This window comes from Lissotriton helveticus, chromosome 1_1 (genome assembly GCF_964261635.1).
Source record: "Lissotriton helveticus chromosome 1_1, aLisHel1.1, whole genome shotgun sequence".
In the NCBI taxonomy this organism is placed as follows: domain Eukaryota; kingdom Metazoa; phylum Chordata; class Amphibia; order Caudata; family Salamandridae; genus Lissotriton; species Lissotriton helveticus.
This window is the reverse complement of record NC_136057.1, coordinates 1940191593-1940206853: the sequence shown is the minus strand read 5'-3', so window position 1 is coordinate 1940206853 and position 15261 is coordinate 1940191593. Positions and strand designations below refer to the sequence as shown.

General features: G+C 52.4%; 1 pseudogene; it reads right to left on the bottom strand.

Annotated features, from left to right (window-relative positions):
- Nucleotides 1-365: 365 nt before the first annotated feature.
- LOC144766077 (insulin receptor substrate 2-like) overlaps nucleotides 366-15261 on the bottom strand; it is a 121799-nt pseudogene continuing 106903 nt past the window's right edge.

Genomic DNA, 15261 nt, shown 5'->3' with positions numbered 1-15261 from the left:
GGGGTGGGCTAGATTGGTTTACAGGACGGCGCTGTGGCCGAACCCTCCACTATTTCTGTATAAGATACGCCAACAATACACAACCAGCTACAGTTGTTTGTTGTAATCACAGATGACATGGGTGTTTCATAGGACGACCTGTTATATGCCTGTTTTACTGTGGAAAAATACTCCTCCTCAATTAGTGCTCAATGCGAACTGGCCTGATGCAGAATGTAATGATGTTTGCATTTGTCGGACCACCGTACTAAGATTGGAAAAGTTGTTGTGCTAATTGATCTGCTCCCTCGTTCTCGCAAACTTGCAGATATGATTTGTTTTTTGTATATTGTTTATTTTTTTCCGTTTCTAAAACATTATTGTGATTATGGTTCCGCTAAAAACAACATTGTAAAAATGCAATGTGACATACACAACGTCCGAAATCCCTCTGCGCGACTGTTTGTTTACTGGATAATGCTCCAATTGTTGCTTATTGTCTATTTGCATGATTCTTATACATGTAAGAGTGGATTGCTTATTTGCTCAATAAAGAGATAAAAAAAAAAAAAAGACAGTCATTGGATACCTAAAGTGATTGAACAGTTCAGGTCAATATGAACCCAAATCAGCAATTCATTTTGTGGTGTGGCCTGCCCCTAAGGCCCTTGATTTCAGACACATTAAAAGGTATACATCCAGCCACATAGAATGCACTTATTGCTGATGTATTTTGAAATAAACAGATTGAGCTGCTAACAACAAAATCAAATTAAACTAGGGGGCATCTTTCTTGAGAGATAGCTTAGACAATCGAACTAAGTATTTTTAGAGAGGATAAAAAGCATGGACCACCCGCATTGGTCATGCAGAATGCAGCACACATAGAAAGAGGAAAAAAAGGATGAAAACTAAAAATATTTCTCCTAATTACGCCTCACCTGGGGAGGAGTAGGTTTTTGTTGCATTCTCATATTTACCACTTCTGGAAAATCGTGGACTGCATTAAAATCCATGTATGTTGACATCCACACAAAACCCATGGAAACGTCTCCCTAGCGCAGACTAATGCAACACAGCGATTTGCGCTTGTTGCATTACTCGAGATTTATGAAGCCACGCAAGGTGGCCTTGCATATCTTAATAACTCTCATTTTTAAGCTGAGTCGCGACACAGCTGGGGCCATAAATATGGCCCTTAGTAAATTTAGGCCTAATGTATTTGCAGTGGCAGCTGACAGCGAACAGGGGTGGGGTGGTAAGAGGGTGGGGGAACAAAATATTTTAAAAATTTAAAACGTACCTTCTTGCATTGCAGCCGCCTCTGTCTCTTCTCCGTCGTTGCTGAAGAGTCCAGAAGCACACATGCCCCCCAGAGCCAATCACAACACTGCAATGCAGCGTTGTGATTGGTTTGAGCGCTGTACGTGGTTCAGCGCTCAGACTGGGCATGTTCCCCACCCAGGGTGTAATGCAGCCTAGGTGGGGAACATGCAAAGTGCCCATGACTGTTTGACTGGCCCGAGACGGTCGGCCAAGCAATTGTGCGCATTTAGGGGTCGATTAGGATGGCGGACGGAAACGGGTACCGTCCGCCATGGTCGCGGCAAAATCACTCCCGCCCGCACCGCGGAGAATCCGTGGTTGCGATTAGGATAATCATGTCAAGAAACTCCGACCGCGGCGGACGGTTCACATCAAACACCGTCCGCGGCGGACGGAACACATCAAACACCGTCCGCGGCGGACGGAACCAAAAGAACACCCACCGACGCGGACGAACATGAACGCGGGAACAGGCCCAATCGCCGCTATACCTGCGGAGGGCCCGGCCGCGCGATTAGGATAATGCAGCCATTCCAACGGAACTCACCACCGTCCTCCACCGCCGCGGAAACAATACTTCGGAAAACGGACCATGACTGCGGAAGGACCACAAAACACCATCCCTGCCGTCAAACCGATTACAAAATGGCAGACGGAAGTAAATAGAAAACACACTAAACAGAACACCCAACCACCTGAAACACCCACCCCCAGCAACTACACGCCCCAATGACACCCCCCCAGCACCGAAAAATGCACCTAAATCACCACACTCACAGAAAACCTGATTTCCAAAAACCATTGGGACACCACCACCACCACACAGAGTATAAAATGAATCCCTCCCACTACCACAGTCCTTTGCATCACAGCATAGCTGCAAGCAAGAGCCACATTACCACGAACAGCAGACACACAAACACACATACAACCTGCACACAAACACACCCACCACGCAAGCCAACACAACACCATCCCTACACACCACACACCTGCACATCCCACCCCACCACACCAACACCTTGCACATCACACACCATGGCACCAAAGAAAAATCCCAAATTCACAGACAGTGAGTAGAAGGTCATGGTGGATGAAATCATCCGTGTCGAACCACATCTCTTCGGCAACCTAGTCCAGCAGACCACCTTGGCAACCAAAAACCACATGTGGGACAGGATAGTGACCAGAGTGAATGCGTCAGGGACCGCGCCACGCACCAAACACGAGATCCAAAGGCGGTGGCACGACCTCAAGGCAAGGGTGAAAGGCATCAGGGCGAAGAACCACCTGCGGGCACACCACACTTGCGGCGGGACTCCCCCGGAGCCCATACCATTTGCTGAATGGGAGGGGAAGGTGCTGGGCATACTGCACCCTGAGACCCTGGAAGGAATCGAGGAGGGACAAGAGGCTGGTAAGTACAAACCAATGACCACGAGCACACTGCCATGGTCTGCCATGCACAACTGCCAACACACATCTCCCTGGCCCCAATCCATGCATGTGGACCACACAGTCACCCAAATGTGAAGTCCTGCCCTCAAATGCATACACCATGACCAAACACAAATGTTGCCTCCTACCTTCCCAGCCTTGCATGTTGTCAAAGCAGCCAGCACTACAACTCCCAACAGGCCCCCATGTCCACAGGGAGGGTGGCGGTGGGTGGGGGTGTGAGAGACCAGCACTACAACTCACAACAGGCCCCCATGTCCACAGGGAGAGTGGCAGTGGGTGTGGGGTGTGAGAGACCAGCACTACAACTTACAACAGGCCCCCATGTCCACAGGGAGGGTGGCGGTGGGTGGGGGGTGTGAGTGACCAGCACTACAACTCCCAACAGGCCCCCATGTCCACAGGGAGGGTGGCGGTGGGTGGGGGGTGTGAGAGACCAGCACTACAACTCCCAACAGACCCCCATGTCCACAGGGAGGGTGGCGGTGGGTGGGGGGGGTGAGAGACCAGCACTACAACTCCCAACAGGCCCCCATGTCCACAGGGAGGGTGGCGGTGGGTGGGAGGTGTGAGAGACCAGCACTACAACTCCCAACAGGCACCCATGTCCACAGGGAGGGTGGCGGTGGGTGGGGGGTTGCGAGAGGTGGGTGGGGTGTGTGAGAGAGGTAATTGATTTGTAATGTTGTTACCAAAAACATGTAATGTCCACAGCATTGATCATGATAATCTTGTCCCTCAGGTGATCGCAACTTGACTGACGAAACCAGCAACCGCCAGCACCAGTCGCCCCCCTCACAGCACGGGCTCTCTGAGGACGAGCCCATTGCCAGCTCAGGCGCAGAGGACGATGCGGGGCCAAGCAGACTTCCAGGGCCATCAGGCTCCCAGGACATCACTGCCTCCACCACCTCGGCCTGTGTCACCACCCCAACACCTGCCATTGTGAGCTGTGCAGCCACCACCACCACCACCACCACCACCACCACCACCACTACCACCACTCCTGCCTGTGCCACCCTGCCTGACCCATCAGCCGATGATGGACTATCAACATCCCATGCAAGCAGGGAGAGTGGACGTGAGAGGACACAGGTGAGGGCACAGCTCACAACCAGGAGTGCAGTTGTCCGGCGAGGTGGGGAAGGACACCCACCCCATCCTGGCGCCGAAACCCTGGAAGCCATCGCCAGAGTCAATGCCTCCTATGAGCGGTCGCAGGCACAGTCTGATCGTGCCCACCAAGACTCACAAAAGAGCAGTTATCTGTTGCGGTCAATTGATACCCGCATAGGCCAAATTGTGGACCTCATGGGCCAGCAAACTGCTTTGTGGAGGGACTGGCTATCCCGCGCCACACCACCACCCCCTCACCCTAGTGCCCAGCGGGACCGGTCACCAACACCACCGCCACCCACACCTGAGCCCACGGACAGGGAGGTGGCCCCTGACCAACCTGCCCCCACAGCTGTCTCCGCTCCGGCTCCAAGACGGAGGGGCCGTCCGAGGCTGGATCCCGGTGAGAGCAGTGGTGTTGCTCCATCTACCCGCTCTAAGAGGGGGCGCCAATGACTTCACCCTTGTCTGTGCCTGCCATTCACCCGGCAAACTATCCTGTCCCACAATGCCAACCATTGCCACACGTCTGTTGGACTAGCTGGACATCACACATTGTGGTGTCCCCACGGTGTTTTCATCTGCCATGACCTTCAACTCTCACTCCCCCACCAACACTTCTTTGTAAATATGCACCAACCTCAATCCTCAACCTGTAAATAAACATCACTTAAACACTCAATGATGTGTGGGCTCCATGTTTTAATCACATGATTGTCTTAGAATGTAACGTTACCAGGTGCAGGGATCAATGTTGTTGAGAATCATGCCTCTCTGGGAGTGACCTAGGGATAATGTGAGAACAACAAACACAGGTCAGGAAAGAGATTCACAGCCATCACAACACACTGTACTGCAACATCCCACAAACCACACTCATCACCAATTAAGTGGATCACAGGACACACATCAGGGAGCATTGCATGTACACCATCTAACACACACATTTCCATACAGAACATACCAGAACAGGCATCATAGACACATCACATCCACATTCTACCACCAAACATACGTCACGCATTGTCTGGCTGCACAAGCGGTAGTTACTCACATTCAAGGGAAAAAGCGATCAATGAGCTGACGCCTCTGGTCCACACCTTCTTCCTCACCACTATCCTCATCAGTCGACATGGGTGGGATGGGAGGCCGAGCAACCTGTTGGTCTTCAGGGTCCATGATCAGTTCAATGTTATTGCGCAAGGCCAGGTTGTGGAGCATGCAGCAGGCAATCACGATTTTGCATACTTTGCCTGGTGAGTATGGCAGGGCCCCTCCGGTTTTGTCAAGGCAGCGAAACCTAGACTTCAGCAGTCCAAAAGTACGTTCTATCACTCGACGTGTCCTCCCATGGGCATCATTATAACGCAATTCACCAGGGGTAGTAGGATTACTGATGGGGCTCAGCAGCCACGGCCTGGTTGGGTACGCAGAGTCGCCTAGGTGGGGTGATGACAGACAAAAGTTTCATTACCAGGATTTGTGGGAACACCATGCCACACATACAACACAATTGTCCTCACAACACACTGACAACACAATTGTCCTTCCAGCACACTCACCTACAAGCCACGCACGTTCTGGACGCAGATTAGCCATCAGTTGGGGGACAATGCTGCTCCGCATGATGTGAGAGTCATGGGCGGAACCGGGAAATCTGGCACACACATGCGAGATGATGTTGTCAGCCAGGCACACCACTTGCACGTTGATCGAATGGTAGTGCTTCCGATTCCTATATACAGCTTCACGTGCCTGGGGTGGTATGAGACCAATATGTGTTCCATCAATGGAACCCACTACGTGTGGTAACTGGGCCAGGGCATAGAAGTCCCCTTTGACTGCTGCCAACTGTGCCGGACGTGGAAAATGGATGTAATCATCCTTGTAAAGCATCATGGCATTCAGAACATCCCGCAGTTCCATGCTGAACATGGATTGTGACATCCCTCCGGCATGACCAACTGTGTACTGGAAAGTGCCAGTCGCAAAGAAATGAAGTGCCGCCATCACCTTTGCTGTGGGTGTGAAAGCTCCAGGATATGTCCTGCGTGGCTGCAGATGAGGTGACAATTGTGTGACAAGCTCCTGCAATCTCAGTCGGTCATGGCGGTATTTGCGGATCACCTCCTCGTCAACCATGTCCTCCTGCACAGTGTATGGTTGATGCACATTTGGAGCCCTCCTGTGTGGGAGTAGATGGCTGCAAATGTCAAATGACCAACAACGCATAGCCGTGCAACACTATCACATCTTGACCAACACAATGCTAATAATACATGTTGCAGACAGTGATGATATGTGTGACCGGACCAATATATAAGGCAATAGAGCTGACTACACACACAATGTAAAACCACAAAGAACATCCTGTGGGCTAACATGTACAATGTAACATGCACACATGTTCAAACATCTTGCAACAACACATGACTGAGGGCACATATGTGGACAAGTGTCCCCACAGACACACATGTACGTGCACAAACAACATGAAATAAGAACACACCCTCTTTGTCTTCATGCACCCATGAACACACCTACAATGCCCCCTCAGCTGACATGCATGGGCACACAACAACAGACACGCATACACAGAATGCATGTACACACACATCATTGTTACTTGCACACACAAACCACACACTCACAACAGCTAATGAATGTGTGTACACACCCTTGCGGTACTGTGTAGATGTCTAGACATGAAAACGTGTGTCCCCAAGACCAAGACGTCAACACGTCGCCATGCACATCTGACGCAACTTGGGCCCACATCACTAGCCTTTGTTAACCACTGGCAAGATCAACAGTATGAGCACACATGCAACAAATGGACATGAATGTCGCACGTGGACACGGTTCATAGACTTCACATCAATATTCTTCCAGCATTCCGGACATGTCCTGACACACACGTACAACTAAGAAGATTACATGTGTGCGGAGACATGCAGTGTGTGTACATACGCCATCTGGGGACGCCTTCCACCAACACAGAAGATGACCAATTACACAGCAATTAAGCATGACATATGCTGTATGGTCAATGACCATCCCGGTTACACCCCGCCAAATGCATGTGCGCACTACCGCGACGGTGCATCATTTGAAATCAATCACTCACTGGCGCCGCTATGGCGGTGCACGCATTCCGCGGTGGCGGTGCAGGCCAACACATACATTTGATGATGCAATCTGAAATGGCAGTTGAGAAAACCCCTTACAGTGTCATTGCCTCACACACCGCCAGTCCATGCCGGTCACCCACCGCCATTCCAGGCCGGGCACCCACCGCCATTCCAGGCCGGTCACCCACCGCCAGTCCCGTTCGGTCACCCACCGCCATTCCAGGCCGGTCACCCACCGCCAGTCCCGTCCGGTCACCCACCACTATTCCAGGCCGGTCACCCACGGCCATTCCAGGCCGGTCACCCACCGCCAGTCCTGGCACCGCCCAGTCCTGGCGGTGGGTGCCCGGCCTGGAATGGCGGTGGGTGACCGGATGGGACTGGCGGTTGGTGACCGGCCTGGACTGGCGGTGGGTGACCGGACGGGACTGGCAATGGGTGCCCGGCCTGGAATGGCGATGGGTGACCGGACGGGACTGGCGGTGGGTGACCGGACGGGACTGGCGGTGTGTGCCGGCCTGGAATGGCGGTGGGTGCCCGGCCATTCCTGGCGGTGGGTGATGCAATAACACTGTAAGGGGGTTTCTCAACTGCCATTCCAGATTGCATCATCAAATTTATGTGTTGGCCTGCACCGCCCCCGCGGAATGCGTGCACCGCCATAGCGGCGCCAGTGAGTGATCATTTTCAAATGATGCACCGTCGATGTAGCACGCACATGCGCTTGCCGGTGTGTGTACGTGACAGTCCGTGCACATATAGCCAATGGGAACAGGTTACGCGTTGCGCGTAAGCGCATTCAAAAATTGCGAAAGACGTGCACCGCCACACCAATGCGAGTCATTGGCTCTTTTTGAATGATGCATCCAGGGAAAACCAATTGCTGCAGACGTGTGCCACTGATATGAGCTAAGGGTCCTATATATGTGTCAAGATTTTCTGCACACATTCACTGCTTCCAGCCACTGCTGCCTGCGACCATCACCTCCACCTGCTGCTCCAGAGCTATCCAACAACTGCTGCCTGCGACCGTCACCTCCACCTGCTGCTCCAGAGCTATCCAACAACTGCTGCTGTAGTGCCACAATCCTGGACTTTGCCATGTCGAGAGTGCGAGAGATCCGGTCTCGTCCCTTCACCGGAGCGGAGCTGGATGTCCTTGTGGACGGTGTGCTCAGCCACTATGAACGGCTCTATGGTGCCCCCGGACAGGTGGTAAGTGAAGTGGGTAACATGTTGGTGGGCATGAGGTGGTCACTGACTCCTTGCTTCTGCAAGCTTGGCGGTGTGCTGTGGGACCTTCACATGTGTTGTACTGCGCATGGCTGCATGTAGATACGTGTTTCTGCAATGTTTATGAATGTCAAACAGTCCACTGACGTTCCCCTATTGTCTCCCATCCTGGTAGGTGAAGCTGCACCTTCGCAAGGCCGTGTGGAGGACCATAGCAAGTGATGTACGGGCAGTGGGGGTGTGCAATAGACGACACACACACTGCCACAAGCGCTGGGACGACATATCCAGGCTCAGCAAGAATGTTGCGGAGATGACACTGGGGATCATTCCAAGAACAGTCCGCCTTGCCTGACGCACCATGACACCTCTAATGCACCGCATAATTGCTGTGACGCATCCTGACCTGTCCGCCCGGCTGAGAAGGGATCAACAGCAAACTAGCGGTAAGCAGACTGTATGTGTCTGTAACTTGTGAGTGCATGCATGTATTCGTGCTCAGACACAGTAGTGACATCCGTGGTGTGTATCTTTTGCATATATTGCATGTTGGTGTCATTAGCGGAGTGAGCGGTAGCACCCATGTCCGCCAGGTGGACATACCACTTGCTACATATTTGAGGGTTCCAGGACATGCCGTTGATGTGTGGTGTCCCATGGCATGACATGTGTGGTGGTCTGCATGCACTTGTCCTGTTTGTATGATGTACATGTTTCACAGACACCCAAGGATCTATGATGTGAGGATGTGTGGTAGGGGTGGTTCGTGTACAGGATGGGTGCTACATGTCAATCGACTGTGAGGAACGGTGTGACTTTGTAACCTTCAGAACGTGAGTGTGGCACTTAGGTTAACATCTCTTCCCTCTCTCTTCCAGCTTTGGCCGAGGGCACTGACACACAGACGACGGATAATAGTGGTGGCAATGCATCCGAATCCGAGATGACACACACGCAGACTGACACTGAAGAGGGCAGCCACGGAGAGGGGAACAGAACCGTCCCTGAGGACTCACTTGTGGAGACACCATCGTCCTCATCCTCAGAAAGTGTTGGTGAGTCAGCACTGTTGTCACAGACAGGGAGTGGGCAATCGACACCTTCAGTCGGGACACAGCACACAGGGCCCACACTGCCACCCACTGCAACATGTACTGCTCGTGCTCGCCAGAGGAGGGGGAGCAGAGTTGCCTTCGGTGCAGGCACCGCGGAGCCTGCCCCTGTGACACAAAGTGCACTTTGTGCAGAGGCAGTAGATCTGCTGCGACAGCTGTGTTTAGGGCAGACCAACATGATCAATGCATTCCAAGACCACGATAGGAAGTTGGGGCAGGTGGTGGCATTCATGGAGGGGATGCATGGCGATGTTGCTGGTCTCCACAGAACAGTTCAGTCATTGGCAAACACTGTGTCTTCAGCCATTGTACAGTCGCATAGACAGGGTGCTACTTCAGTACCACCATCCACACCACTTGATGTTTCAGTGGAGAGTGATTTATCAGACCAGGCCTCTCATTCAGGTTATTACACTAGGCGCAGCCACAGGCAGCAAGGCAGGGCACGGAGGGCACAGACACCATCCCCTAGGACTGGGATATCTTTCTCCGAAGACGACGTGAGCTACACTGGAGTTGACAAACAGGATCATCAAGGGGTGTTGGCGGAAATGGATTCACATGCTACACAGGCATCCCCCACAAAAGTAACTCCCAAGGAAAGGGCACCTCCCAAGAGCAGGGACACTCCCAAGGACAAGGACACTACAAAGGAAAGGGCACCTCCCAAGAGCAGGGACACTCCCAAGGACAAGGACACTACCAAGGAAAGGGCACCTCCCAAGAGCAGGGACACTCCCAAGGACAAGGACACTACCAAGGAAAGGGCACCTCCCAAGAGCAGGGACACTCCCAAGGACAAGGACACTACCAAGGAAAGGGAACCTCCCAAGAGCAGGGACACTCCCAAGGACAAGGACACTACCAAGGAAAGGGCACCTCCCAAGAGCAGGGACACTCCCAAGGACAAGGACACTACAAAGGAAAGGGCACCTCCCAAGAGCAGGGACACTCCCAAGGACAAGGACACTACCAAGGAAAGGGCACCTCCCCAGAGCAGGGACGCTCCCAAGGACAAGGACACTATAAAGGAAAGGGCACCTCCCAAGAGCAGGGACACTCCCAAGGACAAGGACACTACAAAGGAAAGGGCACCTCCCAAGAGCAGGGACACTCCCAATGGCAAGGTAGCTTCAAAGGAGAGGGACACTACAATGGACAGGTCTGCACCCAGGGACAGGGCACCGCCCAGGGATCAGGGACAATCCAGAGACAGGACACCTCCTACGTCCAAGGCACATCCCATGGCCAAGGGTTCTCCCATGGACACGAGCACCATCAAGGACAGGCATATATCACCCCTGGCTGCACTGAGGCTGATGTTTGAGGAACGTACAACACATGTGTCAGCGGTGGAGTCCCCCCATACCTCTACTCCCATCCAGGCCCCGCAGAAGCAGAGGAAGGAGTACACTGTTGTTGCATCCCCCATTACACATGATGCAGAGGGCAGAAGGCAGGCCCCCAGCAAATGGCAGGCAGGGTCCAGCACGTCCCCAGAGAGCAGACCACCACAAGCACATGATCCACCTTTGATGTCTGATGATGCCACTACACTTACCAGTCCAGTCATGTCCGGGGTGCCCATACATTTCACAAAGAAACGGAGACACACACCAGTGAGTAGGGTGACCAACCGTCCGTAAATTTCACGGACAGTCCGTAATTTCGGCCGTCTGTCCGTTGTCCGTGAAGGATTCTTTAACGGACGCCATTTGTCCGTCATTTTAACAGGGCACCGGTTGCCTCACCCTAAAGCCGGCACGGCTTGCAACCACCTCCCTTCTTCACTCCGATGCTGCACCAAAGCTCCTCAGATACTCAGCAGCTCTGGAGAGGCGCAGCGGGATGGCAACCCTCACACCCCCAGCCCTTGAGGACCTGTTAAGAGGCGCTTCGAAGGTGACTGAGAGGGAGGGGCTGCAGGTTCAGGAGCAGGGAAATCTATTCACATGCGTCATGTCTCTGCTATTTAGAGGGGGGCTCACACATTCCATTTCTACCCAGGGCCCCAGACATCCTAGACTCGGCCAGATTACACCCCTGATTACACCGAGGCAGCATGTGCTTCTCTTCACCGAGCTTAATTACTGTCACTAAATTGTAAGCAAACCTCGGTTCTTCAAACATGCAGTCTATAATGTAATACAAAAAAGAAATGGCACAATCGCACCCACACTGATTAACAAAGTATGGAGGACAACCAGTTCAATCAGTTCTCTTAGAGTATCTCCTGTAAGTACTGTACATCACAGTGGGGTGGCATTTTGGACAGAGAGCCTGTCTTCTCCTTGTCTTGTGCAGGAGGGGGCGAGGATCCCAAGATAATATTAGAATACTGCATGCCCACCCCTGTGCCCACCCTGGCGGATCCTGTTCCCCCTCCTGTGATGGCTCCTGTCCCCCCCCTGTGGTGGCTCCTGTCCCCCCCCCCCCCCGCCTGTGATGTCTCCTGTCCCCCCATGGGAAGGATGGATGGATGGATGAGGGGATGGATGGATGAGGGGATGGATGGATGAGGGGATGGATAGATGAGGGGATGGATGGATGAGGGGATGGATGAGGGGATGGATGGATGGAGGGGAAGGATGGATGGATGGGAAGGATGGATGGATGAGGGGAAGGATGGAATGGAAGGATGGATGGATGGCTGATTAGGGGGAGGATGGATGGATGATGAGGGGGAGGATGGATGGATGATGAGGGGGTGGATGGATGGATGATGAGGGGGTGGATGGATGGAGAGTGGGTGGGTGAAAGGATGGATGATGGGTGGATGGGTGAAAGGATGGATGATGGGTGGGTGGGTGAAAGGATGGATGGATGATGGGTGGGTGAAACGATGGATGGATGAGTGGGTGGATGGTGGGTGGGTGAATGGTGGGTGAAAGGATGGGTGGGTGGATGGATGGGTGGGTGGATGGTGGGAGGGTGGATGGTTGGGTGGATGATGGGTGGATGAGTGAAATGGATGGATTGATAAGTGCAAGGGTGAATGAATTGACGTATGAGTGAAAGGGTGGATGTAAGGATGGATGAGTGAGTGAAAGGGAGGGTAGATGGACAAAAGGATGAATAGATGTGTGAAGGAGTGAAATGATAGATGGATGAGTGATAGGGTCAATGGATGGATTCATGAGTGGATGAGAAGATGGATGGGTGGGTGGATGAATGGATGGAAGGAAGGCTGGCTAAGTGAAAAGGTCGATGGAGAGAGAAAGGGAGGATGGATGGATGGATGACTAAAAGAGTGGATGGGTGAAAGGATTAGTAAGTGAAAGGATGGCTGGATTGGTGAAAGGGTAAATGGCTGGATGGATGAGTGAATGGATGGATGGGATGAAGAGTGGATGGATGAGTGTACAGATGGATAGGGTGAAAGGGCGGATGGGTGGATAATGGATGGATGAGTGAAAGGATGGATGAGTGAAATGATAGATGGAAGGATACATGATGGATAGGTTTGCAAATGGTTGAATATGTTTGGAAATGGCTGGGCTTACTTATATACTATTGCGCGACCTCTGACGTGTCTGTAAAACTTACCAATTTTCCTGAAGTTTTGTCCTGAATTTTGACCTCCTGTCCTGAATTTGTGTCCTGAATTTTGACCCTTTGTCCTGAATTTTTACACTCACCGTCCTGAATTTGCACCAATGCCAGTTGGTCACCCTACCAGTGAGACCTGACCACCCCAATGTCGCTCAAGTACAGCTGTCCCCAGCTCCCAGAGCCACCCTGCCTCCTGGCCCATACAGCCCTGTGGCTCATCATTTCAGTGGTCCTAGTGGGTCAGCTGCAGTTCACTCTCATGTGTCAGATAGTGGCACTGTGTCTATTGTACGCTGTCATGCATCATGTAGTAGCACTGTGTCAGTTGTGCCCTCTCCTGTTGCAGGTACTGGCACTGTGTGTGTCCGCCACTCTCATGTGTCAGATGCAGGCATGGTATTTGTCGGTCAGTGTATAGGGACATGTCCTGGCAGTGTATCTGGGTCTATGACTCATGTGTCAGTCAGTAGATCTGTGGCTGTGTCTCACACTCCTGTTTCTGGTGCTGGCGGTGTGTCTGGGTCTAGGGCTCATGTGTCAGTCACAACAGCTGTGGCTGTGTCTCACACTCCTGTTGCTGGTGCTGGCGGTGTGTCTGGGTCTATGGCTCATGTGTCAGTCAGTAGATCGGTGGCTGTGCCTCACACTCCTGTTTCTGGTGCTGGCGGTGTGTCTGGGTCTATGGCTCATGTGTCAGTCAGTAGATCGGTGGCTGTGTCTCAGACTCCTGGTGCTGGTGCTGGCAGTATGTCTGGGTCTATGGCTCATGTGTCAGTCAGTAGATCGGTGGCTGTGTCTCACACTCCTGTTGCTGGTGCTGGCAGTGTGTCTGGGTCTATGGCTCATATGTCAGTCAGTAGATCGGTGGCTGTGTCTCACACTCCTGTTGCTGGTGCTGGTGGTGTGTCTGGGTCTATGGCTCATGTGTCAGTCAGTAGATCGGTGGCTGTGTCTCACACTCCAGTTTCTGGTGCTGGAAGTGTGTCCGAGGCGAGTAGTTCAAGCACTCCACCAGATTCTGTGTTGTGAGGTTTAGTTGCCATCACTCACATGTCATTTTACTTTGTGTGTAGATTGACGAATGTAACCACCCTGACATTATTATTGTCCTTGTGACCGGTCGCTTGACACACGTACTTGGGTAGCCAGTGATGTACCTGCTCTGTTGGCCAAACTGCCCTGTTGCTGTTCTGATACTGCATTCTGCCCTCTCATGTGTTGCCTCTGATGTACCTGCTCTGTGCCATGGACTGTTGATGCTCTTAGCCCCTCTCATGTGCTGCCAGTGATGTACCTGCTCTGTTGGCCACAATGCCCTGTTGCTGTTCTGATACTGCATTCTGCCCTCTCATGTGCTGCCTCTGATGTACCTGTTCAGTGCAATGGACTGTTGATGCACTTAGCCCCTCTCATGTGCTGCCTCTGATGTACCTGTTCAGTGCAATGGACTGTTGATGCACTTAGCCCCTCTCATGTACTGCCTCTGACGTACCTGTTCAGTGCAATGGACTGTTGATGCACTTAGCCCCTCTCATGTGCTGCCTCTGATGTACCTGTTAAGTGCAATGGACTGTTGATGCACTTAGCCCCTCTCATGTGCTGCCTCTGATGTACCTGTTCAGTGCAATGGACTGTTGATGCACTTAGCCCCTCTCATGTGCTGCCTCTGATGTACCTGTTCAGTGCAATGGACTGTTGATGCACTTAGCCCCTCTCATGTGCTGCCTCTGATGTACCTGTTCAGTGCAATGGACTGTTGATGCACTTAGCCCCTCTCATGTGCTGTCTCTGATGTACCTGTTTAGTGCAATGGACTGTTGATGCACTTAGCCTCTCTCACGTGCTGCCTCTGATGGACCTGTTCTGTGCAATGGACTGTTGATGTACTTAGCCTCTCTCATGTGCTGCCTCTGATGTACCTGTTCAGTGCAATAGACTGTTGATGCACTTAGCCCCTCTCATTTACTACCTCTGATGTACCTACTCTGTTGGCCACAATGCCCTGTTGCTGTTCTGATACTGCATTCTGCCCTCTCATGTGCTGCCTCTGATGTACCTGTTCAGTGCAATGGACTGTTGATGCACTTAGCCCCTCTCATGTGCTGCCTCTGATGTACCTGTTCAGTGCAATGGACTGTTGATGCACTTAGCCCCTCTCATTTACTGCCTCTGATGTACCTGGTCTGTTGGCCACAATGCCCTGTCACTGTTCTGATACTGCATTCTGCCCTCTCATGTGCTGCCAGTGATGTACCTGCTCTGTTGGCCACAATGCCATGTTGCTGTTCTGATACTGCATTCTGCCCTCTCATGTGCTGCCAGTGATGTACCTGCTCTGTTGGCCACAATGC